We start from the raw sequence: 26,077 nt of genomic DNA, 5'->3' as shown, positions 1-26,077 counted from the left end.
AATAAATATTTATATATGCATAAATATAAATATATAAAAACATATATATATATATATTTACATTTCAATGAAAAATCATAGTGAATTAATAATGGATAATTGCATAATGTAATGAGTAAGTTATAAATTATGTAGCAAGAAATATATGGCTATTAGAACTACACTGAGTGCTACAATAAATGCTCTGTAAGACATTTATTGTAAGCATGTATAAATGAGTTGTGCCTAATAAAAAATTTATTGCAACTTATGTATAATGATTATAACCAATTTAAATTTCACTAATAATTAAGCATTTGAGATTGTAACATACATATGAAAGCAAAACAGAGTAAAAACTAACAATTAGAATTAGATGGCTTATTTTTATGTAACAATATTAAATTAAAATTGAAAACATTTTAAATAAGCCAAAATTTACTACATTAGAAATAAGAGAACTAAAACATGGACTGAGGTTAACTTTATATTGTATAAAACGCTAATAACTTATATTTAAGTACCTGTAACATTCTGAGCTGTGATCGGCCAACTTATTACCTAAACAAAATCCTTATATCATAACCATATTAAATAAAAACATAGAATATAACTCGAATAAAATATATCATGGCAATCATGTGTTTTATATGTAAGAAAATAAGACATTAGTTGTTCATACCTCATGTGTTATGTGACATCTTATTTTCAAGATTTTGAAACACTTCATTGTAAACAACATTAATTGTTGAAGTGCATTGTTGTCCATCTTCATCCAAAATTAAGATTTTCAAAACTTTTTTGGATTTTAGTCGAGAAACAACAACATATAACTACCCATGTGTAAATACAGGTCTTCGAAGATAAAGCCCCACTTTGAAAAGTGTTTCACCTTGGCTTTAATTTATAGTCATTGCAAAACACAGTGATACTGGGAATTGTCTTCTTTGAAACTTTAAAGGTAGTCATGAATCAAAAGGAATCAAGTCCATTATAGGAACGAGTATTTTATGCCCAATGTTTTTACCGATTATGACTGTAGCACCAATAACATTCTTTCCCAACTCATTAACTTGTAATCTGGTACCATTACATAATCCATTTGCTTGATCAATATTTCTTAACAACATTATTGGAACACCAGATTTCAATTTTAGGCAATGATTAGGAATTTCCGAGCATCTAATATCGTTTAAAAGCTCTGATCTAAACCACTCGGCTTGAATGTCTCCTTGTTCATTAGACGGGCAAGGTGTCTCTAAACTTAAGTAAGTAACTTCTTTTCCATTAATTAAACATAGGATGAATTCATTAACTTCATCTACACACTCAGTTGTTGGACAAACCGTCATCAAAATAGTTAGCATTGCTGATATTATCCAAGAATTTAGGATACACAAATTGGAGTAAGCTAAGTAGAGGTGACTCACTATGCTCAATTAAGAGATGTTTGGGGTATTTCAATTATGCCTTCCCCATTTTCATTTAACTTCATATTTCCATCACCAATCTTTAAAATCCATTCAGCAAATTCCTTTATCTCTGCGACACTCTGAACTGATTCTTGATTTGCTAATCTCATATTCTCTGAGAGTGTAAAAACTTTGCAGTGTTTCCATAATTTAGAGTAGTTTATAGCTGCCTTTACAATGTCGTATCTTGATCCCTTTTTGACAACAGGCAGAATTTGCCTAAAATCACCTCCCCGAACAACAACTTTCCCACCAAAAGACTTCTTACTGTTCTTTTCATCTACAACCTTCATAATATCTCTTAATGTTCTGTCGAAAGCCTTAATTACAACATGTTCATCATTGGAGCTTCATCCCATATAATCAACTTTGTCTCAATCAATAACTTTGAACGAAGACTTTCATGACTTATGTTACCGGTTGATTCCTCATTTATAATTAGTGGAATACAAAAGGTAGAATGAGTTGTTTTTCCGTTAGGAAGCAATAAAGAAGCAATCCCACTTAAAACAACATTTAATACTATCATTCTTGTAGATCTGATTCCACTGGACAATGTTTTCCACATAAATGTTTTGCCTGTTCCGCCATATCCATATAAAAAAAACCTCCTACTTGATTATGTACTGTTGTCATTATATTTTCATATACATTTAGTTGTTCAGCAGTAAGACATCTATATAGTGATTCATGTGTTTCAGAAATGGCTGTTCTGTCATAACTGAGTTCATCAATAAGAAATCTAATTTTCAAAATATATGAATTTGATCGAATAGGCTGAGGTAGACAGCTGAAATCCTTTAAACACTTACCATTTGAAACTAATAATTCATCTATTTATAAAAGACAAATATTTTGTAATTCAAAATCGTCAATATGAAGGCTTGGAAAACACATTATATTAGACATTTGATTTAAGTCATACAAATATAAGCAGAAATTACATAGCTTTGAATTATAATTTAACTTTGCAATAAGCATTTCTTTTATACCTGGTAAGTTTAACTCAATCCTTTTTTTTTGTATAGAACATCATCACATAGTAACTTCCAAGTACATCTCCATACTTCATCAGGCTTAGTCATCATATTCATCATTAATAGTGTAACAAACAAAGTTCTCAGTTGTTGTGTAGAAGCAATGCAGCTAGGTTCTTTAATTGCATCAATAAATTCTCTATCATCGGCTAATAGGTCCATTCCAAAGCGAGCTTCTTGATACGTCTTGTAAGTTACGCTATTAACAGTTTTTATGTTGTCATAATCAGTACAACTTGTTTGATTTGTTAGCAATATCCTCAAATAATACAATTCGCCTGAGCCTGGAGGGACAAAGTTAAGTCTTCCATTGTTAAATCCATTTTTTCTTGGTTCCCATTCTCTTTATTGAGCCTTCCAAACAAATTTGGTAGCGAAATAAGCATACATCAGAGTTCTCCCTTCAACATATTTCTTATTAGCCTCAAACCAAGCTAAGAACATAGTATTCTTGTTTTCATTATTCTTCAAGACGTCATCAATTTCATCATCATCTTTAACCAACACTTCTTGCTCACGGAATAAATGGAATGTTAATCTTTGAATAGGAGGCCATCTATTATGAATATCGAACCCAAATATTTTCCAAGCTGCTTCACATGGAGATATGTATCTACAATCATAGTATTGTTGTATCTCATCTATAACCGAGTCTTCACAAGACTTTGTGTTTTTAAGACTTGCCCTATCAGGACCTTTGTTGATGTATTTAAACAAATACTTGATTGAGTTGGATTTGTTGCAATATTCCGTATTAACATGACATTGATATCTCATGATAAGCAATTTACTATATGGGACAATGTTTCTATTATCTAATTTAATCCCATTCTTTTCTATGAATATGCCATTATCTCTACGTCTAGAACATGGATATCCATCTTGATCAATAGTATTGGACAATGTATAGTTTTTGGGATAAAATTTAGAACATCCACCTCCTTTCATGCAAGGTGAGCTAAACCTAGCGGGACCACACGGTCCATGTATCATGAATGCAACAACTATCTTTGCCAATTAAGGATACAATTTCGCATGATGTAATTCAGCTGAAATTACTTTATCAATGTCCCTGGGATTTAACAACTTATTTGCACCGTCTAACCACAATAATATATGCGCATGTGGTAATCCCCTTTTTTGAAATTCAACTGTGTACATGCCTACATTAGTAAGGGAATTGAATATTAGATTTCATAACTTATGAAATAATAGTAATATGTATGAGAAGCAAAAAAATTAAATTACCTACATTTACTTTGCCAAAGAATTCATTTTTTTTTAAATCAGTCATCATTTGATCCAACTTCATTCTAAATACTCTACACACAATGCTAGGTCTGTCAGATGCTGCACAACCTTTTGAGGAAACTAAATCACGTATTTCAGGCCAGCTTACGTTGCACGTAATTTTGATAAACAAATTTGGATATCCAAATTTCTTACATATGGCCATAACATCTTGGAAGTTATTGAACATATACCTCATACCACCTGTAAACGATGAGGGTAGAATTATACTCTTTCTTATGATAGAAGAATTTGTTTCTCCTTGGTGTATTGCTTCTTGTACACCATGAAGAATATCACAACGAATAAGTTTCTAGTTAGCTCTAATGAATGACAACCTTTGTGCCTCAATCATCATCTATGAATCAACCAAAAATTGTTGAAACAGTCACATGAGTTTACTACATTGCCAAACTCAATTTGTCTGTCTTAAATTCTAAAAGCAATAAATTCCCTAAAGGAAATACAAATCCTTTTCGTTATGTGACTGGTTGTGATAGCTTCATGAATTGGAATATGTTCTTGATAACCATCTTCTCCATATGGAAACAATAACAGATATTGCAATGGAATGAAAGTTGTACGGGTTTCATGGATTCTTGTCAATTCTCTAACACTTATTTTGACGATGATATCTCTTCCTACATCCATGGTACTAAGGTCACCCACTACTAATGTTGCTATTTCATCAGATGTGGGAGTATTGTAAATTCTAGGATCCTTGAATCGGTTTCTATATAATCTCAATCCAAAGTCAAAATGTTCATCAGTCTGTAAGACATCTCTAACTCTTCTAAAGGATTGTGCAAGAACATTATGGTCATAAATCGTCTTCATTAAATCTATAATCAATGACTTATCAAATCTGAAGTTTTTCATTTTGGACCTGTACAATTCATATTGAAAGTTTTTAGTTGTCAGTAGTAAAACATTTTTCAAAAGAAAAGCAATGTACAAACACTTACTCAAAGTTAGAGACTCTGTTTTTTACTTCGTTTTCAGTATCATATAAGTACAACTGTGCAAACATAGGAGTGTTTCCACTTTCTAGTAGCAAACTTCCAATTCGATGGTAATTTTGACCATTCAGAATTAATTGTGGAGGTCCAGATCCATCATTAATTGAAGAATGAATCATACCGCCAATTGAAGTGAATGAAAACATATTGTTGTAGTTCCGACTTTTTTGTAGATAATGATTGCTTATGCTGTCTTGACCATTATAACATTTGAATCAATTGAGAAGGTTTTTGTAAAAAAAGAAGTTGAACTTTTCCCTTTTGACAACATATGGAGAAATGATTTTTTTTATATGTTTGTGTTTTATCTGATCTTTCCTCGTACCAAACTTCAGCCATAGAATGCTCACACTGTATAGCAGGTTGTCCAAATTCAAGAATTCCTAATTTTCAAAAAAAAAGAATAATTAATCATGTTTGCAATAAGATATAGTATATAATAATAACACAATCAATTTCTTAGAAATGTACCATCAGTTTCAGCTTTTGCATACAAACCAGAGATGAACTTGCTTTGTTCATCATCTAATATCAAGTTAAAACAAAGGTAAGATAATCTTTTTAATTACCTTTGTTTTGTTCGTAATTGAAAGAGTGTTTATTGTTTTTGGTTTTGCTATATAACATCTTAATATGTTTCGTGTATGGTGAAGAAATTATATGGCTCATTCGTGTTATCAACTGTTGTTTCCTGTTAAGTATGTTATCAACTGCATTTTTCCAAAAATTAATATTAATTAAATTTCAATTGTATATAAAGTTATTCCATTAATAACCGGTATATTGAAGTTGAACTTATTACACACCGTTACTTCACAAAAAAGAAATGCAAAACATATATTTGGATAAGAGTTATTGTACCTAATATATTTTCACTCATATTCACCTCATATGTTGACAATTCTGAATAGTTTCCATTCATATCGCATGGCATTGATAAACCTGTCATTTTATTCTCAGAGTGTGTGTAAAATGTGACTTATAATAACGATAGAAGGATAGTATATTGTACCGAACCGTTTCTGTTTGTTGTTCAACAATTTTTTAGCACGTATATTTTTCCTTTTTATTCTTGCTTTTTTTGAATCATGTTTTCCTACAATCGAGAAATTAGTACAAATAATCCATATAATCAACAGAACAACATAAATGTTGAAAAAGAAATCATATTTAAGGGTATCATGCTCACAATCTTACTTAATATAATGATATATTAATTCAATTACAACTGTATATAATACTTATATACAGTTATATATGAAATATGACTTCTAATAACAAAATACACCTTTGGCCACTTATTGTACAAAAAAAAGGGCACACTAAATTAGACTGGGATAAAACTCATCGTACTTGATATTTTTTTAGTGATGTCGAACTCAAGTGTTGGCAATTGTGAATAATTTTCAGTTTCACCTTCATTGATAGTACTTGAGACTTTTTCTTTCTTTTTCATTGATTTATGCTCAACTATATTTATCTTTTTCATTATTGCATTTCTTGAATCATGTTTATCTACTATAACGGTAAAGATGATTACATCACGTGAAAACTAAATAATTAGTACAAATAATCCATACAACAACATCTTGAAAAAAAATATATAAGTTAACCTTAGCATTGTTTATGTCAGATAACGATATCCAATTGAAAGTGTTATCAACTGCATTTATCGAATATAAATTAATTAATTATTTCAATGACAAAGTAATTCAATTACAAGTCTATATACACTTATAGCTGAAATATGACTTGTAATAAAAATTACACCTTTGGGTACTTACTTATTTCACATTTCTTATTACACAACAAACAAAGAGTAGTGAATATGTCTGGGATTAAACCTATGGTGGACATGTTTTGACTGATATCAATTGTGAAAATTTTTCACTTTCACCTTCATTGATAGTACTTGACACTTTTTGTTTGTTATTCATTGATTTCTGCGCAAGTATATTTCTCCTTTTCATTCTTGTGTTTCGTGAATTTTGTTTATCTACGCTCACTGTCAAAATAGTTACATCACGTAAAAACCAAATAATTAGTATAAATACTCCATACAACATGTTGAATAATAATATATGAGTTAACCTTACCATTGCTTATCTCAGATAAGGTATCCTATTCAACCTGTTATCAACTGCATTTATCCAATATAAATTAATTAATTAATTAAATGGTAAATGATAGTAGATACAAATCTATATACACTTATAATTATATACAATTATATATGAAATTTGATTTGTAATAAAAATTACACATTTGAGTACTTACTTATTTTATATTTCTTATTGCATAACAAACTGAGAGATGTTGAATATGTTAGGGATAAAACTTATCCTACCTGATATTTTTTGAGTCATATTGAACTCAAGTGTTGACAATTGTGAATAATTTTCAGTTTCACCTTCAATGCTAGTTCACAACACTTTTTGTTTCTTCTTCATTATTTCCAGAGCAAGAATAGTTTTCCTTTTCATTCTTGCATTTTGTGAATTATGTTTATCTACGATAACTGTCAAAATGATTAAATGAAGTAAAATACTTCATACAACAACACATTACAAAAAAAATATATAAGTTAAGAGTCATTTTAATCTCAAGTGTTAACATCATATATCTGCCATTTTATTTTCTCAGTGTGCTACCTTGTCAAAAAAAAAATACCCCATACAAAAAATTTATTCACCTTCTAACATAACTGTAATTTTTTCACTCAAACGTTGTTTGAACTTGAATTAAGATTTTATATTCACATGATATACAAATGTATACAAAATATAAAAATACAAATACAAATCAATAAAAAGAGGTGGATAGTTTGTTTTACCTGATATATTACTACTTGCATTGGAATTTGTTTCGAAATTCAGAACCATTTTGTTACTTGGATTTTTTTATCTATCTTCATCCATACCTTTGTTGAACAAAGAAAATGAAGTTTTTGCCTCAATGTTTAGTTTGCACAAAATAAAGTTTAAATAGCGAATGATGTGTTTTCAATTGGCACCAATTTTGAAGAGAACTCTATAAATAGCTTAGTTAAGCAATTATTTATATTTACTTATATTGTTTATATTGCTTCTTTTAAAAGTAAAATATTGGACAATGCAGAACACATTGTGTCTAACCTAAAAATAGCACAAAAAAATCATATCACTTTAGGATAAACAATGTATTCATTCCATTCTAAATTAATGAAATGCAAAATAAAATGATATTTTCTTTGTAATTTTGTATTTATAGTGTCATGATTGTACTTTAGAACAAAAAACCAAAATTATTACATTTTTTATCTAAAAATAAAGTTAGGGTTTAGGATTAGTATTATAATGTTTCATTAAAAAAGAAAGACAGAATACGTATGCAGAGATAAACATGTAGGAAATTAATTTACACAGAGCACAAACATTATTCCAAACCAATTCTCTGCTATCATATCAATTTCTATTTTCAATCATACAAAAACTGGCTTTGCTTGGTTGACTATTATTAGAGGATATCTGAAATAGCTGAAATAGAATACATTTCACAGGTTTTGTTCAGAACTTTTGAAATATCATAGAATCAATTTGTTAGGTTTTGTTCAAAAGTTTTAAAATATATTTAGATACCTTGTCCTTTTCGATGGTGTTGGTAAAAAAATGGAATGAATTTGACATGAGAAGGAAACCACAAAGAAGCACAAAGATGGAAAAAAAGAGCAACAATGTCAAGGAATGATTATAATATTGCTTCTGTTTTGATGAGTTGTCAAAAAAGGGAATTGTGCTCCAACTTTTCTTCAGAACAACGAAAGATGCAACCTTTTAGAACCAACAAACTAGCTTATGAAGTTCTATTTCCAATCAAGAATCCCTTTTCGTGTTAAGTTCAGTGTTGTAAACATATTCAAGATGTATGAAGAAAACAAACCATAAAAGAAAACAAACCATAACAATGATCGAGATTGTGCATGCAAGAGAAAGAAGTATGGTAATAAACTGTTCGCCAAACCAAACTTGTAAAGCTCTCATTTTTCTTGCAAAATGAGCCAAGATCTAATTTTTCCTCAACATCAAATACAGTAAAGACTTGTGGAATTTGAATCATGGGTTGCATGTCTTGAAAATTGAAAAAAAAACATAGAAACTAAGAGAATGAATGTCATGAAAAGTGAAGAGAAGATAGAAACTAAGAGAATGAATCATCTCAAAAGAGTCCCTAAAGTTATGTCTGAATACACCAACAACTTTGTTCTGCATATCTTTTTCTATATTTTACACTGTAAAATTTTCAATACACATAATAAGCATTCGTACACCACTTATTTAATACCCTTCTTATTTAATATAATTATTTCTTATAGAATTCCAATATTTACGATACATATATAATTATTTCTTATTCCTTATTTACTTATATTTATATATACTTACATATACTGATATATATATATATATATACTTATATAGTATATAATATATATTTATATATATAATTAAACTTATTAATTGTTGTTATACTTATTTTTTTATTATTTATTATATATATATATTATTATTGTTGTTATTTGATATAAAAGAAATAAAGGAAATACTTAGCATAGGAAATTTCAATATTACAATATAATTACATTATTACAACTACACTAACATACACTAAATTGTCTGAAGTACAATATTACAATCTTATTATTACAATATAAATAATTTAAATTTAAACATTCGATAAAATTACAATACTATATACTAAATTGTCTGAAGTACAAAATTCATTGAATACATTGACAGGACAAATGATGCCTTCCCTGCAAATCAAGTTATTGAACTCAACTACATAACAATGTATGTTTCTTATATTGATGCTTTACTTTCCTGCATTCCCTACAAATCAAGTTACTCAATTCAATTATATCACAGAAGTCTGAAGAGAATGAAACAGTTAAGAAAATATAATAAATATAAATATTCTGTAGATGTAGAAACAAAATGTGATGCTCATACTTGACACATAAAATAATTCTTCATTAGCTACGACCAAACCTAACCATTCGACAAACATAATCCAAATTACAAAACACCGGTAACTTACAATAATAAAATTCTATGGTCCTTAAATATTACAAACTGAAGAAAGTGTTTAATGAAAAAACACAAAATTAGAAAATAATTCATTTCTCAATCTTAATATTTTTTTTTAAATCTTCAAAGGAAGATTATCCTCTTCCAGCTGCAATATTGGGGGATTCTCTTTTATGTGATTTCATAGTTATGCTATCATTTCCAAGGTCAATTGTTTGAGATCCATAATTGGTACATTCAATAGAAAATTTTGACAACAAATCCTATTACACAAATAAAAAAAATAAAAAATTACATGGTAAATAAGTTGGAACAAAATTCTTTGGCATCTAAATTGATTTACCTTTGTAATTTTCACATATGTACCATCACTGAGAGGAGTTTTTCCTTTCGAATGTTTTCCATTTTTTTCATATAAGTCCTTCAAAAACAGAAAGTGCGGTTAAAACTAAGTGTACATTTAAGCAAATTGAAACAAATGTAAATACGAATAATAAAATACTTACAATTGACTTACTTCTTCCTTCTATGAAGGTCTGAATAATTTGATTTTCAAAACAAACCTTTTTAACTCTAAAAGATTGCTCTAATCGAATGCCTTGATCATTTCTTGAGTCAACCTTGAATAGAAATGATTTATCCAACAGATCTGAAAACTCTTTCGAAAGATTGTAGATCTAAATAAAGAAAAAAAGAATATTTTAATGTATAATATTATTAAAATATATATTATAAATAAAATAATATAGGTATAAATATAAAAAAAATAATTAAATAAAATTATGATATCAAAGTTAAGACCTTATCATGGCTTTCAAAAATTTTAGCACATGACTTGTTTGAGAGCGAGTTTGCTTCCCTGTCGAAAAGAATAAACGTGGTTGAATTTGGTTCATCAACAACACGCAATTTAATCTTATACCTGAAATACATATAAATATAATTTTTATTTTTATGTTAGAACTTGATCTCTTAGAATAACAATTCTGCAACCCTAAAACAAATATTTATAAAAAAAGTACTACTTGAGAGAAACCTTCATCACATGCTTGTTACATTTCTCACAAAAGAACATCTTTGAATCTGGGTACACTGCCTTATTACAAACGCAGGCAGTGTACCACCAGTCATCGTCGTCGACAACATGCTTGATGGTGCCCAATATAATGAATCTGTTTACCTGTAACAATTGTTATCTGTTAACAAACATATCCCTAGAACTATGAAAACATTTGTCTATATAAAAGATTTATTCACAGTATTACCTCTATGTAGTCCTTGAGCCCTCCTATTGTGTTCCTAGGAGTGAGCTGAAGGAACTCAACTTCTAAACTATGTTTAGAAGCTTCAAAAAGTTGACTAAGTCCCTGAGAAGGTAATTCACTACTTGAAGACATCCTGCGCCATACACAATATAGGTATCAGTTCTATCTATAATCTTAAATAATACATCAGTCATGTTCTGCATTTGTTAATATCACGTCAATCAAGAGACAACCTTTTTTTCAAAGCAAGTGCTGCTTCGGTGTTCAAATTAAATTGTACCTTGGTACAATCAATGCAGTTCTGGATATAAACCTTATCTAAACATAAAACACAAAGAAAACATAAAATATAATATTATGATATATAATACATTCTTTATGTTAAGAAATCCATATCAAATATCAATAATTTACTTTATATACCTTGAAAAACTTAGACTTTGCTGAACTCAATACTTACAACAACATTTTGTACTTCACCAGATGACACAAACACATTCAACTCATCCACATAGTTTGTGTACCGTCCTGGTAGTCGGAAGTGATGACGTGGCAGCGAGCTATTATGTAGGCGTGTTGAGCAGGGCCCATGGCTGGCAGAAGGGAAGGAAGTCGGGGGGCTCGTGTGGTCGCCAATTATTAAGTTGGCATGCTTCGGGCTCGTGTTGAGATGAAGTCGTCGGATGCGAACCCAGACGACCTAGTGGTTAGAGATCGCCGAAACAAGGACATCGCCGAAGGCGAAGTCATATGGTCATTTCCTAGCTAGCCAGAGGATGAGGTCGGGAGGCAGCTTACCTGAACATACACGGTGAAGCAAGTAAAGTAGATCATGAAGACGGCCGGCGAGACCACAGGGAAGGTGTGTACGAAGGCACCCGAACTCGCCACTCAAAAGAGATCACGCTCCAAGGCAGCTATGCACTGAGTTGTTTCATGCATAAGTAACTTAGCCAAAAGCGTGAAGAGTAAGAAGTGGCGCCCAAGTCAAGGATGCTCCAGATGGTGACACGTGTACAGCTGGATGCGAGCCACGTGTCCAGATGTGTAACTGTCAGGAGAGAGAAAATGCACAGGTATTGTTCCGTCTGGTTGACCGGGACGTCTTCGTGCGCGACCTCAACCGTCAGCTAGGGACTCCTTCCCACTGGTTACCTGTGGATTCCTGCAAAAATGAGGACAAAGAGGCGCCCTAGAGGCCGTTTGCACTCCGACGCTCAAGTCAGCCAGCAAGAAACACCAAAACTGTTCACCTACGTCTCCGAGCACCGCGTATGGCACTCTGAAGGTGGTAAAAAGAACTGTGTGTATGTGTGTGTTTTCTCCCTTAGGAAAAGATCTTTCCCCAGTCCCTTGTGCGTAACCTTAAGCACGAGCAAGCAACTAGAGAGTTCTCTGGTAAATTTGCCAAAAGTTCGAACCAACCCCGTTTCCAACATTCTCTGCGCTATTTAAACTACCCAAGCATTTAAAGCGCCTTAAAGCGCTTTTAATCACAAACGTAACGCACTCATTAAAGCGTTTAATTAGAAAACGTAGCGCATTTAAGACGTTGAAACGCTTGGGAGCCATCATAGTACTTGAACGCTCGAAACGGAAACTGTATTGAATGACTTTAATTACCTGGCACCTGACTAAAGGGTGTTTCTATTCTGGCATGGCTGTCGTACACGTGGAGGTACTCACGACGCCGTGGCCCCATCTGGGGGCGTTTCTGCCCAGCTGGGGACGTTTCTACGCGTGAGTCCTCCTGCTCAGGAGTGCTACTGCGCTAGGGGTGACTTTTTGGGTGCCAACTCATGCCCCCAATCATCTAGTCATTTACTTTGAGAGCGTATCTGCCTTCCTCTCGTACCTTGCACCCGGCTGCCCTGGGCATGACCTTCCTCTTGAGTCGTATCTGTCCCCAAGGCGTCTCTGGGGCGGCAGGGGTACCTCACGAGTCAGGCTGCCCTCCACTGATGCTATCACTATGGCCTTGAAGCCACCTTTTCCTTCTCTGTATCGCTGCCCCGGGCTATCGGGACCTGAGGCCTTCCCACGGCGTCGCTCCCTCCATGGTCTTTCCTACCCATGGGTATCGGGGAACCACACCGTGATTGCCTTGCTTTAGCACTGTTTGATCTGGCTACGCCCTGGTTGGGCGACGCCATCGCCTAGGCGACGCCTTGTCTTGGCGACGCTTCCTCTTGGCGATGCTGGCACTTGGCGTCTCTCCACCTAGGCGACGCCTGGCGTTGACTTTGACTCTCCAGTCGTTGACTTTGACCTCGACTTAGTCAACGCCCGGATACGGGACGGTACACAAGCCCCCCAGTCTTAAGCCGAAGACTTGTCTTCAGCGTAAAGACTAAAGCCTCGCCCACGCCGTCCACGTGCCATCCTGATGACGTGTCATTCCCTGTTGACTCAACAATTCTTGAATTGTTGACGTGACGCTCTGTGAACCCTAGGAGCGCTCTTACTGACTGATTGGACCTCCTCTGAAATGATGATAATAACACCTTTTGGGGTTACCCTTGATCGCGCGCCACGTGGCCCATCGCACGGCTAGCCTCTCGAGACCCTTGCGTTTCCCTGGGGTGATTGATCCTTTGACGCGTGGTACAATCTCACGGCCCTTAGTTAGCGCCTCTTGAGTTGCGAAATGTAACGTTTAAGTTACTTCAAACCCCGTGCTCACCCCACTGTTACATTCACTCCCTCTGTATCCTCGCACTGTTCGTCTTCTTCAAACTCCTTTTCTCCGCGATTGCTGTTCTTCCCTTCCTGTGCTCTTCTTCCATCTTCCCTTCGATAGCAAAGGTATGATTTTCGAACACTCACGACCCTTCCCTTTCGTCGCGTTGTATGATTTATTAAACTGCCTGGGACTGTTGTTATTCATGCTTTACTGCGTTCCTTCACTTCTCCTTCCTCCTCTGGGTTTTCTCGCGTGGGTGACGTTTCCTGGGGGTCACTCCCCTTCCTGCCATGGCTACACTTGCTAAACCCTTTTTCCTCTCTTCTTTCTCCAGCTATTTATTTACACCATGACGCGCACGAACGCGGAGCCTGATTCCTCCCCCAAGACCCCCAAGTCCAACTACAAAGCCTTCTACCCCTGGGCCCCCGACGAGCTCCTGAGCGAATGTACCAGCCTGACCTCCTTCCAGGACCTGGAAGCTCATCGTGGGGATCCCCATTTGTACAACTTTAACGCTTTCTGCCGCACACACGACGCCCACATATCCGTCCGTCCCGGCAGGCCTGGGGAACCTGTCTGCTTGGATGACAGACCTAGAAAGGGGAAACCCTTCTTCTTCATGTACCAGACCGTGTTCAAACGCGTAGGAGTGCGCCTCCCCTTCACCCCCTTTGAACGGGAACTCCTCACTGAAATCAATACCGCCCCCACCCAGCTTCATCCGAACAGCTGGGCATTCGTGAGGGGTTTTCAAATTCTTTGCGGACACCTGGGTATCCTCCCTTTTGTAGACGTCTTCCTGCATTTCTTTGAGGTGAAAAAGCAGGGGAAAAGCTTTTGGGTAAGCTTTTCCGGGATCGCAGGCAGGATCCTCCTCTCCCTCTTCCAAATTTCTTACAAGAACTGGAAAGGGAAGTTCTTCAGGGTGTGCAGCGCCAAGCACGATCCCACGGCTTTGGATGGCTTCCCCCTTTACTGGACGGAGCGCCCAAAACTGCTCAGGGCCAAAACCCTGGAAGAGCTATCTCCCGCCGACAGGGAGGTAAGCAAAGCCTTGGTCGGGCTGGGGATCGTTTTTGATACCTTGAAGCTTGTCGCTAGCGAGTACAATGCTCACGCCCTGACCACCTACTTTGGTAAGGGGACTCTCCCCTCATCCTTCTTGTTGTGAACAGCCTGCTACCGGACGTTTGTTTCCCCAGACTAATCTACTCGTTTTATATTGTGCCATGTTACTTGCCTCTCACGCCTCCATGTGTATTGTAATTTTGCATAGCTGCTTTGGTCCTAATTTTTGCTGTTTGGTCTGTTTTGATGTAGGATCGGTGATGGGCGCTTCTAAGAGAATGATGCTGGCGAAAGCAATGAAGGAGGCTCGCGCCGCTAAGGGGGGCGTCTCCTCCACCCCTGCTGTCGATCCGGTTCCCCCACCAACTCTGTCACAGCCGCCTCCGATCACTGCCGAAGCTCCCTTTAGTTCACCTCCGTCATCTCCACATAGCCCCGCAGCACTTCAGACTCCTAGCTCTCCTCCAGCCATCGCCGCCGTTCCGCTAGCCGCGGCCTCGTCACCGGCTCCAACCCCCCTTGACAAAGGGAAACGGGTCTTGGAGATTCTATCAGATGATGAGGACTCAGAAGGCGTGGCACCCTTTAAGAGAAGAAAATCTGCGCGGGTTCCTCTTTTGGTAGAGGCGTCGCCCCAGGGAGGGAACTCCTTCATGGACAACCCCCCAAGTGCGACCTCACTTCCTCCCATGACACTCCAAGAGGAAGGGGGCGAAGGCGCCGAATCTGCCCCGCCTCCGCCGCCGGCAGAAACCATTGCTTCCCCTGCTCCCGTCGCTGCCGCCCCCGATTTTATCGCCATCCCTCCTCCAATCATGCATCTAATGAGGGGCTTCAGTGGCGGGACTCTGCCAGAGGGCACAGATAGGAAGGAAGGCATGCCTTTCTACTTGGGGGCCTTCTTGGCGGTGGCCCTTGAATGGCGCGCCCAGGCCAGGAACGCTGCCGTACAAACCCAAACTCTCCAGGCCTTGGAAACAAGGGTAACTGCTCTGGAGGAGGAGAAGATGATGGAGATCAAGCTCAAGAGAACATGGAGGCCACTCATCAAGCTCAAGAAGAGGTGGAGGCACAAATGGAGGACGCCCATGGAGGTCAAAGTCCACCTCAAAGGATTACAAGAAGCATGTTCAAAGCTTTGGGAGCTAGAGGACATTTATTTTCTCTTTTTGTAGTTTCTTTAGTTGAAGGTGCTTAGAGGGAAACTTTAGAAACCTCTTTTGTTATAGCATCTTTTAGGCTTTAGTTAGGAGCTTTAGGGGGGTGTATTAGTAGATAGGTGTAGGAGTAGAATAGGGGGTGCCAAAGTGAAGGAAAGGATCACACCTTCCTTGCTTTGCAAATAGGCGCCGGTTCTAGATTGATTTGGAGGGAATTTTGAATTGTTTTAGCTTTCATTTTTTCAGCACCTTAGGCTATAAATAGAGGTGCCTTCCTTGTAAAATTCAGATTTGAATTTATCTAAAGAAACTATACTCAAAAATTGGAGTGAGTATTTGGAGAGCTTTTGAGCCTTCTACTCTAGTCTTATCTTGAAGGACCATGGTTTCCTCAAGTGGCGGCTTGCACACTCATCTAGGAGCATCCATACTTCTAGTGGCGTGATCATCCAACCATTCTACCATCTTCATGAGCATTCTCTTCTCCTTCCTTTCTTCTTTTTCAATTGTTCATGTTGCCTTGTGTTCTTGATTTGTTTTGGTTCGGCTATTCCATTTTCCAGCACCTATGTTCTGTTTTTGTTTTTAATTCCTATTATGTTCGGTTCATATGTTTTCTTGCCTAATTCTGTTCGGTCAATCCCTTTTATAATTCCTTTGTTGATTCAATTTGACAATATTTGGTTCATCCAAATGAGTTTGGGATTTGGTACTTGTTATTGGTGAGTTCTTGACTTAGAACCATGATCCAACTCTAAGAAAAGTGCCTCTATATTTTCCAGCTCAAGGTGATTCCTAAAAATGTCAAGAATCTTGTTCTATGTGGCTATTGGAATCACATCATGTGGTATCATGAGTCTTAGGTTCATTCTTGTTTAATTGTTGAGTTGTGTGCACTTTATTTCAAGAGCTCTTTTTAATTTCTTGCAATTTAAGTTTCTGTTTTAGAATTTTAATTGAGTATTCTTGCTGTTTTTCTTTTACTCCAAGTGTTTGTGGAAAGGTTTATGGCACTCATAATTCTTATGAGTATGGTTGCTCTTTTGGAATGGCATTATCCTTTCTAGAGTTTACCTTAAGCTTCCTTTCACTTGTTACAATTTGTGTTGTGTCTTTTAATTTTTGAATCATGTCAAGTTTTGTCTTAGTCATGTTATTCCATATATGTCATTACTTCTAGTAGTACTTTTATTGTTTTGATTGTTTCTTGCTTTGGTGTCATATAATTTTCTGATTTGATGTTGATCCTTTGTGCATTTTCTTTTTAGAATTGAGTTCATACTTGTATTCTAGACCTATACAAGTTCCAATACATCATTTTCTATTATGTCTTTGCTAGTTCATCATCCTGTTTTTTATTCCAATTAGGATTCCTCTGTTTCTGAAAAAAGTGCTTACTGTTTTTCCTTATTGAAACTGATTTACGTACTGTAAAATTCTGAAATTCTGGATTTGAGATATTCAAAGTGTTAGAAAAGAATAGAAAAAAGAATCATTCAAAAATATGAAGTACACAAAAAATGATAAATAAAATAAAAAAAGTGTACATTCCTGCCGAAAAAAATACGGTAATCTGGCAGCGATTTTAAAAAATTTATTTCTCTCAATTGGCTTACTGTTTTTATTTGATTCCAGTGCCATTTTTGAGTTAACATCTTGAAGTTTCTGTGGTATAAATTTCATAATCCAGTTCGCTCTACAACGTTCCAGTTAAATCAGTGAATATCAAACACAGTTTGCATAATTTTTTTTTTTTTTCCAGTAGCTAAATTTTTTTTGTTTTCTTCATCTACTCTAGTGCTTTTCCTTAGGTATTCTTTTGTGTGCCTACTTTTCTCATTGAGTTCTTTATTTTCTTGATTGTCTTTCATTCTTACTCTTTGAGTTTGTCTTACATATAGTATTCCTTTTGCAATTACCTTTTCTTGTTTGTCTTTATTGTTTCTTTGGTTTTGTGGTGGTTTGCTCTTAAGATTGGTGTGCTTGCTTTGACATATTTCATTTGAGGATTCCAAGGCCTCAAGATCAGATTGGAGCAAGAACATTATTTCTTTGAGAGTGATATCTTTTTCAGCCTTAGTTCACTTCGGCAGTTTCATTACAGCTCACTGTTTTTGCTAATTTTTAACTTGTTTGCTGTTTTTGTGTGTTTGCTGTTTTTAATTACAAATGGCTGGATTTTCAAGTGATGCATCCTACAAGCAGAATTCTCCTTCCAAAGCTTCAATTATTGGTGAATTACATGAAGCTCAAAGAACAATTAGACGGTTGGAGGAGAAATTGCAAAAGATGGAGGTCCAACAAACTAGACCATCTCCTTCTATCCATGATGGACATCATTCTCATAGACCATCTTCAAGAGCTTCTTCAAATGATGTTGGCCGTGAAGATGAGCATAGGAGAAGGAGACCTCCACCCCAAGTCCATGGACAAAGACATCATCACCAAGGGGAAAGAATTCACTACGGCAATGGCTTCTACCATGATGCAAAGTCCAAGCTTCCTTCGGTCAAACTACCTTGTTTTAATGGTTCTAGTGATCCAAATGTGTATTTAGATTGGGAGGCTAAGTGTGAACAAATTTTTGAGATCCATGAGATCCAAGATGAGCATAAGCTCAAGCTAGCCACCCTAGAGTTTAGTGATTATGCCATGAAATGGTGGCATGGAATTGTAAAGGACATTATCTATCACAAGGGTCCTCCCGTGGACTCTTGGAACTCTTTAAAGGATCATATGCGCGCTAGGTTTGTGCCCCCACATTTTAGGAAAGACCTCATGTTGAGACTCCAACGGTTTCAACAAGGCACGCTAAATGTGGATGAATATTATAAGGAGCTTGAGACGCTTGTGCTTAAAATTGAATTAGAAGAAAGTGAAGAAGCCATGGTTGCTAGGTTTGTGAGTGGTCTTAGGAAGGATATTCAAGACATTGTTGAGTTACAAGAGTATTCATCATTGGGCTCTTTAGTTCATCTTGCAATGAAGGTGGAAGCCCAACTTGCTAAGAAAAACTCTTTTAAAAATGCTTCCAATGATGGATACTACTCCAAGTCTTGGAGAAACAAAACTTCTTTTTCTAAACATCCTTCCAAAGATTCTTCTTTCAAACCCAAGGAATCTAAGCCATCAACTTCTAGACCTAAGTCTCCCACTAGAACATCTAACACTAAATGCTTTAAATGTATGGGTTATGGTCATATTGCTGCAAATTGTCCTTCCAAACGAAGTATGTACATGCATGAGGGCATTGTAGTTAGTGAGCATGATTCGGATTCTCCAAAGCATTCATTGCATTCTCATACATCTAGTGAGGAAGAGAGCGAATGTCCACTCGAAGGGGACTTGTTAGTTGTGAGAAGACTTCTTGGACAAGTTTCACAACCTTTTGATGAAAGTCAAAGGGAAAATATTTTCCATACAAGATGTCTTATTCAAAACAACATTTGTTCCTTGATAGTGGATGGGGGTAGTTGTGCAAATGTGGCTAGTACAAGAGTAGTAGATAAGCTTGGATTGCCTACTATCTCTCATACAAAGCCCTACAAGTTACAATGGCTTAGTGAAGTAGGAGAAATAATTGTTAATAAACAAGTCCTCATCCATTTCTCCATTGGAAAATACAAAGATGAGGTATTATGTGATGTTGTGCCCATGGAAGCCACTCATGTTCTTTTGGGAAGGCCTTGGCAATTTGATAGAAAAGTTTTACATGATGGCTTTACCAACAAATTATCTTTTGAATTCCATGGTCACAAGGTTACTTTAAAATCTCTCTCTCCAAGAGAAGTCCATGAGGACCAAGTTATCATGAAGAAAAAGAGGGAGAGTGAAAAAGATAAAAAAGATAAAAAAGATAAGAGTTCTAAGCCTACACTCCTTGTGTCTAGGCGTGACATTGAAAGGGAAATAGTGGCTCATCATCCTCTTTTTTTAGCCATCCCTAGAACTCTTAGCATAGAATCACTTGTTGATAGTCCTCATTGCTTGGAAAAATTGGTAGAAGAGTTCAAAGATGTGTTTCAAGATCCTCCAAATGGACTTCCACCTTTGAGAGGGATTGAGCACCAAATTGATTTGATACCGGGCTCTTCTTTACCAAATCGTCCAGCATATAGGACCAATCCAAGTGAAACCAAGGAAATTCGCCAACAAGTTGAGGCTTTGATTGAGAAAGGGTGGGTGCAAGATAGCATGAGTCCTTGTGCTATGCTTATCATCTTAGTGCCAAAAAAGGATGGCACATGGCGAATGTGTTCGGATTGTAGGGCCATAAATAACATAACCATTAAGTATAGGCATCCCATACCTAGACTAGATGATTTGTTGGATGAATTACATGGTTCTAAAATCTTTTCAAAGATTGATCTTAAAAGCGGCTACAATCAAATCCGTATCAAACCGGGTGATGAATGGAAGACGGCTTTTAAGACCAACTTTGGTTTATATGAGTGGTTAGTTATGCCTTTTGGTTTAACTAATGCACCAAGTACCTTCATGCGCCTCATGCATCATGTTCTTAGACCTTTCATTGGTAAGTTTGTTGTGGTTTACTTTGATGACATTCTCATTTATAGCTTATCTTTGAATGACCATAGGTTGCATGTTAGGCAAGTTTTGGAAACCCTTAGGAAGGAACATTTGTATGCTAACCTTGCTAAATGTATGTTTGCTCTTGATCATATAGAATTCCTAGGGTTTGTTGTGAGTTGTAAAGGGGTCCATGTGGACAAAACAAAGGTGGTGGCCATTCAAAATTGGCCTACACCGAAATCTTTGAATGAGGTCCGAAGTTTTCATGGGCTTGCTTCTTTCTATAGAAGATTTGTCCCAAACTTTGGTACCATTGCCGCACCACTCAATGACATAGTGAAAAAGGATGTGGTCTTTCATTGGGGAGAAGCACAACAAAATGCTTTTGATACTTTGAAAGAAAAATTGACTAATGCTCCCATATTGGCCCTTCCTAATTTCACTAAGACATTTGAGATTGAGTGTGATGCTTTAAGCATAGGTATTGGGGCTGTTCTCCTTCAAGAGGGCCACCCCATAGCCTATTTTAGTGAGAAATTGAAGGGAAGTCATCTCAACTATTCCACCTATGATAAGGAATTATATGCACTTGTTAGGGCTTTGTTTACTTGGCAACACTATCTTTTTCCCAAAGAGTTTGTGATACATAGTGATCATGAATCTCTTAAATATTTGAAAAGCCAAAACAAACTTAACAAAAGGCATGCTAAGTGGGTGGAATTCATTGAGCAATTTCCTTATGTGATCAAACACAAGCAAGGCAAAATAAATATTGTGGCGGATGCTCTTTCTAGAAGATACACCTTGCTAAATCTTTTAACCTCTCAATATCTTGGTTTTGATCACATTAAGGAACTTTATCATGATGACCTTGATTTTTCTCTCCTCTATCAAGAGTGTCTTAAGGGAGGACACAAAGACTTTTTTATTCAAGATGGCTTTCTTTTTAAGGGAAAACGTCTTTGTGTTCCCCAATGCTCTATTAGATTATCTCTTGTTAGAGAAGCTCATGAGGGGGGCTTAATGGGACATTTTGGGGTTGCTAAAACTTTGGATGTGTTGCATGAACATTTCTTTTGGCCTCATATGCATAAACATGTTCATAGTTTGTGTGATAAATGCATAGCTTGCCGCAAAGCTAAATCTAAAATGCATCCCCATGGTCTTTATACTCCTCTTCCTATCCCTTCAATGCCTTGGGTAGATATATCTATGGATTTCATCTTAGGCTTACCCAAGACATCAAAGGGAAAGGACTCCATTTTTGTGGTAGTGGATCGTTTTTCAAAGATGGCTCACTTTATTCCTTGCCACAAAGTGGATGATGCATGCCACATTGCAAACCTCTTCTTCCAAGAAGTGGTTCGCTTGCATGGGATTCCTAGGTCTATAGTGTCCGATAGAGATCCTAAGTTCTTGAGTCACTTTTGGAAGACCTTGTGGGGCAAGCTTGGAACTAAGCTTTTATTTTCTACCACTTGCCACCCACAAACTGATGGTCAAACCGAGGTGGTGAATAGAACTTTGGGACAACTATTGAGATGCTTTATTTCGGGGAATCCTAGAGTGTGGGAGAATTTACTACCCCATGTTGAGTTTGCATATAACCGAGTAGTAAATTCTACCACCTCTCATTCTCCTTTTGAGGTAGTCTATGGGTTTAATCCCCTAACACCTCTTGATCTTCTTCCTATTCCCCTTCTTGAAGATGTCTTGTGCAAAGATGGGGATGAAAAGGCTTCTTTTGTGAAAACTTTGCATAAAGACATCAAGAAGAGAATTGAGAAGAAGGTTGGCAAGTATGCTGAACTTGCCAATAAAAGGAGAAAAGCATTGTTGTTTGATGAGGGCGATTGGGTTTGGCTTCATTTGAGGAAGGATCGTTTTCCTACTCAAAGGAAGTCCAAACTAATGCCTCGAGGGGATGGACCTTTCCAAGTCCTCAAGAGGATTAATGACAATGCTTATGAGTTAGATATGCCTGATACATTCTTAGGTAGTCATACTTTTAATGTCAGCGATCTAACTCCTTTTTCTGTAGGTCTCCAGAATTCGTGGTCGAATTCTCTCCAACTCGGGGAGTATGATGGAGATCAAGCTCAAGAGAACATGGAGGCCACTCATCAAGCTCAAGAAGAGGTGGAGGCACAAATGGAGGTCGCCCATGGAGGTCAAAGTCCACCTCAAAGGATTACAAGAAGCATGTTCAAAGCTTTGGGAGCTAAAGGACATTTATTTTCTCTTTTTGTAGTTTCTTTAGTTGAAGGTGCTTAGAGGGAAACTTTAGAAACCTCTTTTGTTAAAGCATCTTTTAGGCTTTAGTTAGGAGCTTTAGGGGGGTGTATTAGTAGATAGGTGTAGGAGTAGAATAGGAGGTGCCAAAGTGAAGGAAAGGATCACACCTTCCTCATGCTTTGCAAATAGGAGCCTCATCCAGGAGATGGCGGGTACTTTCGAGGAGGGGTTCCAAGAAGCTTTAGATCAAGCAGCTTGCACGAATCTGGGGATTGACATTTCCAGTTGCGATCCCACTCACCACATTGTTGATGGAAAGGTCGTGCCCTTGGAAATAGACGACTGAGCCGCTACCCCCCGATCATCAACCCATTTCTTTGCACTTGTTTTAAGCTTCTCTGACAAATTTGTAATTTTCTGAATCATCTGCACTCTCGACGCAACTCTGGATTTTTGTTACAATTACTTTCATGTCCTCGCTATATAGAATTCTGCCTGTGCGATTTTATTCTCATCCTTTACCTTCGCGCGCTTTGGTTATTTTATTTGTATTTTGCCTGTTTCTTTCACTTCGTTGGGCGGCCTTGTATGCCCGGGTAAGGTCGCGTGCCACCCCTCACACCCATGGAGCGGCTCACCTAGTGACGTCGCATCGTCCACGGGGTGTCTCTAGCACCGAAACAGTTCTTTCCTTGATCTTTAGCACCCGGCGCCCACGCCTAAGGAGAGGCCTGCTACAGCAGCGCCGTATCGTCCCCGGGTGTCTAAAACCCTTGCATTTCCGGCAGTCCCTACACCCTTGACTATCCCTGATCTTGTTGAAGAATGTCCTCTCATGCTGCTTCCTCCAGGGTCAATCCCAAGAACTTGTACCATTGGGCTTCGAGTGAACTTCTTGACGAGAGTTCATGCTTACTCTCTACCAGGGCCATAAGGGAGCACAAAGGGGATTCGTGTTCCTATGACCACCGGGCCTTTGCGAGGAGGCATGACGACGACATCGCTGTGCTCCCTTGCACTCTAGGGGAGCCAGTATGTGGAGACGAACGGGCCAACGAAGGGGTCCCTTTCTTTTACTTTTACCAGGTGGTGTTCAAGACCATCGGAGTGCGCTTACCCTTCTCCTGGTTCGAGAAGGAACTGCTGACGGAGATCAACGTTGCTCCGGCCCAGTTATATCCCAACAGCTGGGCCTTTGTCAAAGCCTTCGACATTCTCTTCGGGTTTCTGGGTTGTGCACCCTCGGTTGACCTCTTTCTTCACTTCTTTGAGGTGAAGAGGCAGAGACACAACCTCTGGGTAACTCTCAGTAATGTACCCGGGAGAGTTCTCTTCACACCCTTCCAAAGCTCGTTCACTGGGTGGAAAGGCCGGTTCTTCAAGATCTGCCGTACCGACCTTGTTCCCGACGCTCTGGATGGGTTTCCGCTGTACTGGGCGAGAGAGGAGAGAGCCCTCAAAACCAAACCCCTCAAGAAGTTGGCTCCAAGTGATCAAATAGCTTGCCGGATTCTTGCTGAGGCGGGAGGTTTTGACTCTGCCACTGTGATCAGCCTGGAGTTCAACGCTGGGACTCTCGAAAAGTACATATGTAAGAACCACCGCCTTAGAAACCTCCGCCTTCATTGCTTTCTGACTGTGTATGTCTTGCTTAATGGTGTTTCTGACACGTTTATCTCCCTTGGTGCAGGCTCGAAAATAAACCAAGAAAGGAGGACACGGCTTACTCGAGCTCTTCGGGCTGGGAAAGGGGCTTCGCCTTCCTCCAGTGCTGATTCTGACGACCACTGAGAAATGGCTTGTTCGTGTTTTGCATGATCTGTAGCGTTTTCTCCTTTGGTGCTACTCCCATTGTATTGAACATTGCTTGTAACACAACTTTTCAATATCATACTTGATTTTTTGCAACGCCACTTTACTTTGCATATGCTTCGCATACCGCGCGCTTTTCTTTCGTCCTGTTCTTCCAATGATGCGTGCCTTCACAGGGGCGACGCCTTTATCTAGGTGAAGCCCTCTTTCTTGGCGACGCCATGACCTAGGCGACGCCTTCTTTTTTGGCGACGCATCACATTACTTCAAACGGAGAAAGATAAAGGCTGAAAACCAAGGCACTTCGTTTCCTCAAACTGATTTTACCTTTTATTAGGGTGACCTCATTAAAAAACCCTCGAGAGGGAAAAAGAGCGTCCCCTTCAACTAAATTGTTACATACTGCTTACATAAGTCAACTGAAATAAAATTTTAAGTTGGCTGCATTCCAACTGCGCGGGATGGGACCTCCATCCAAAGTCTCCAGGTTGTACGAACCGTTGCCCTTAGCCTCGGTAACTCTGAAGGGTCCGGTCCACTTGGGAGACAGCTTATTCTCCAACTCGTATGGGTGAGCTTTCCTCATCACTAGGTCGCCGACCTGAAACTGTCGCGGCTTTACCTTAGAGCTATATTGCCGCTCTACTCTTCTCTTCATCGCTTCAGCTTTTATTCTAGCTTCTTCCATGGCCTCCTCTAGCAGGTCCAGGTTTACCCGCCTCTCTTCATTGGATTCCTCCACCACAAAGTTTTGAAAACGTGGTGAGCTTTCATGTATTTCTACTGGAATCATCGCGTCCGACCCGTACACCAAACTGAAAGGCGTCTCCATAGTAGAGGATTGGGGCGTGGTGTGGTATGCCCATACGATTCTTGGAACCTCTTCCGCCCATGCCCCTTTGGCTTTCTCTAACCTTCTTTTTAACCCCCTCAGCAGGACTCTGTTTGCTGACTCCACTTGTCCGTTGGTCTGGGGGTGTTCAACCGATGCGAACACTTGTTTGATTCCTACTTCAGCACACAGATTTCTCAACTGCTGACTGGCAAACTGGGTCCCATTATCAGATATCAGGCGCCTAGGTATGCCAAAACGGCACACAATATTCTTCCACACGAAATGCTGTACCTTGTGCGCAGTGATCTGTGCAACGGGCTCTGCCTCTATCCACTTAGTGAAGTATTCGATGGCGATGATCAAATACTTCATCTGCTTGATCGCCAGTGGGAAGGGGCCCAGGATGTCGATTCCCCATGTATGGAAAGGCCACGGGCTGTGTCTGGATCGCAATTCTTCTGGCGGCGCCTTGTGCCAGTCGGCGTGCTTTTGGCATTGCCTACACCGCTGGGCGTGCCGTGCGCAGTCCTCTTTCAGTGTTGGCCAGAAGAAACCTACGCGTATTACCTTGGAGGCTAAGGATCTTCCCCCTACGTGGCTCCCGCAGATGCCTTCGTGTA

The 26,077-nt window shown here is 38.0% G+C and overlaps 1 pseudogene; it reads right to left on the bottom strand.

Moving 5' to 3' along the window:
• Positions 1-662: 662 nt before the first annotated feature.
• Positions 663-26,077, bottom strand: part of LOC137824690 (uncharacterized) — a 45,508-nt pseudogene continuing 20,093 nt past the window's right edge.

Source organism: Phaseolus vulgaris, chromosome 8, assembly GCF_000499845.2.
Source record: "Phaseolus vulgaris cultivar G19833 chromosome 8, P. vulgaris v2.0, whole genome shotgun sequence".
Classification (NCBI taxonomy): domain Eukaryota; kingdom Viridiplantae; phylum Streptophyta; class Magnoliopsida; order Fabales; family Fabaceae; genus Phaseolus; species Phaseolus vulgaris.
The sequence above is the reverse complement of the archived record's forward strand: the minus strand, read 5'-3'. Positions and strand labels throughout refer to the sequence as shown.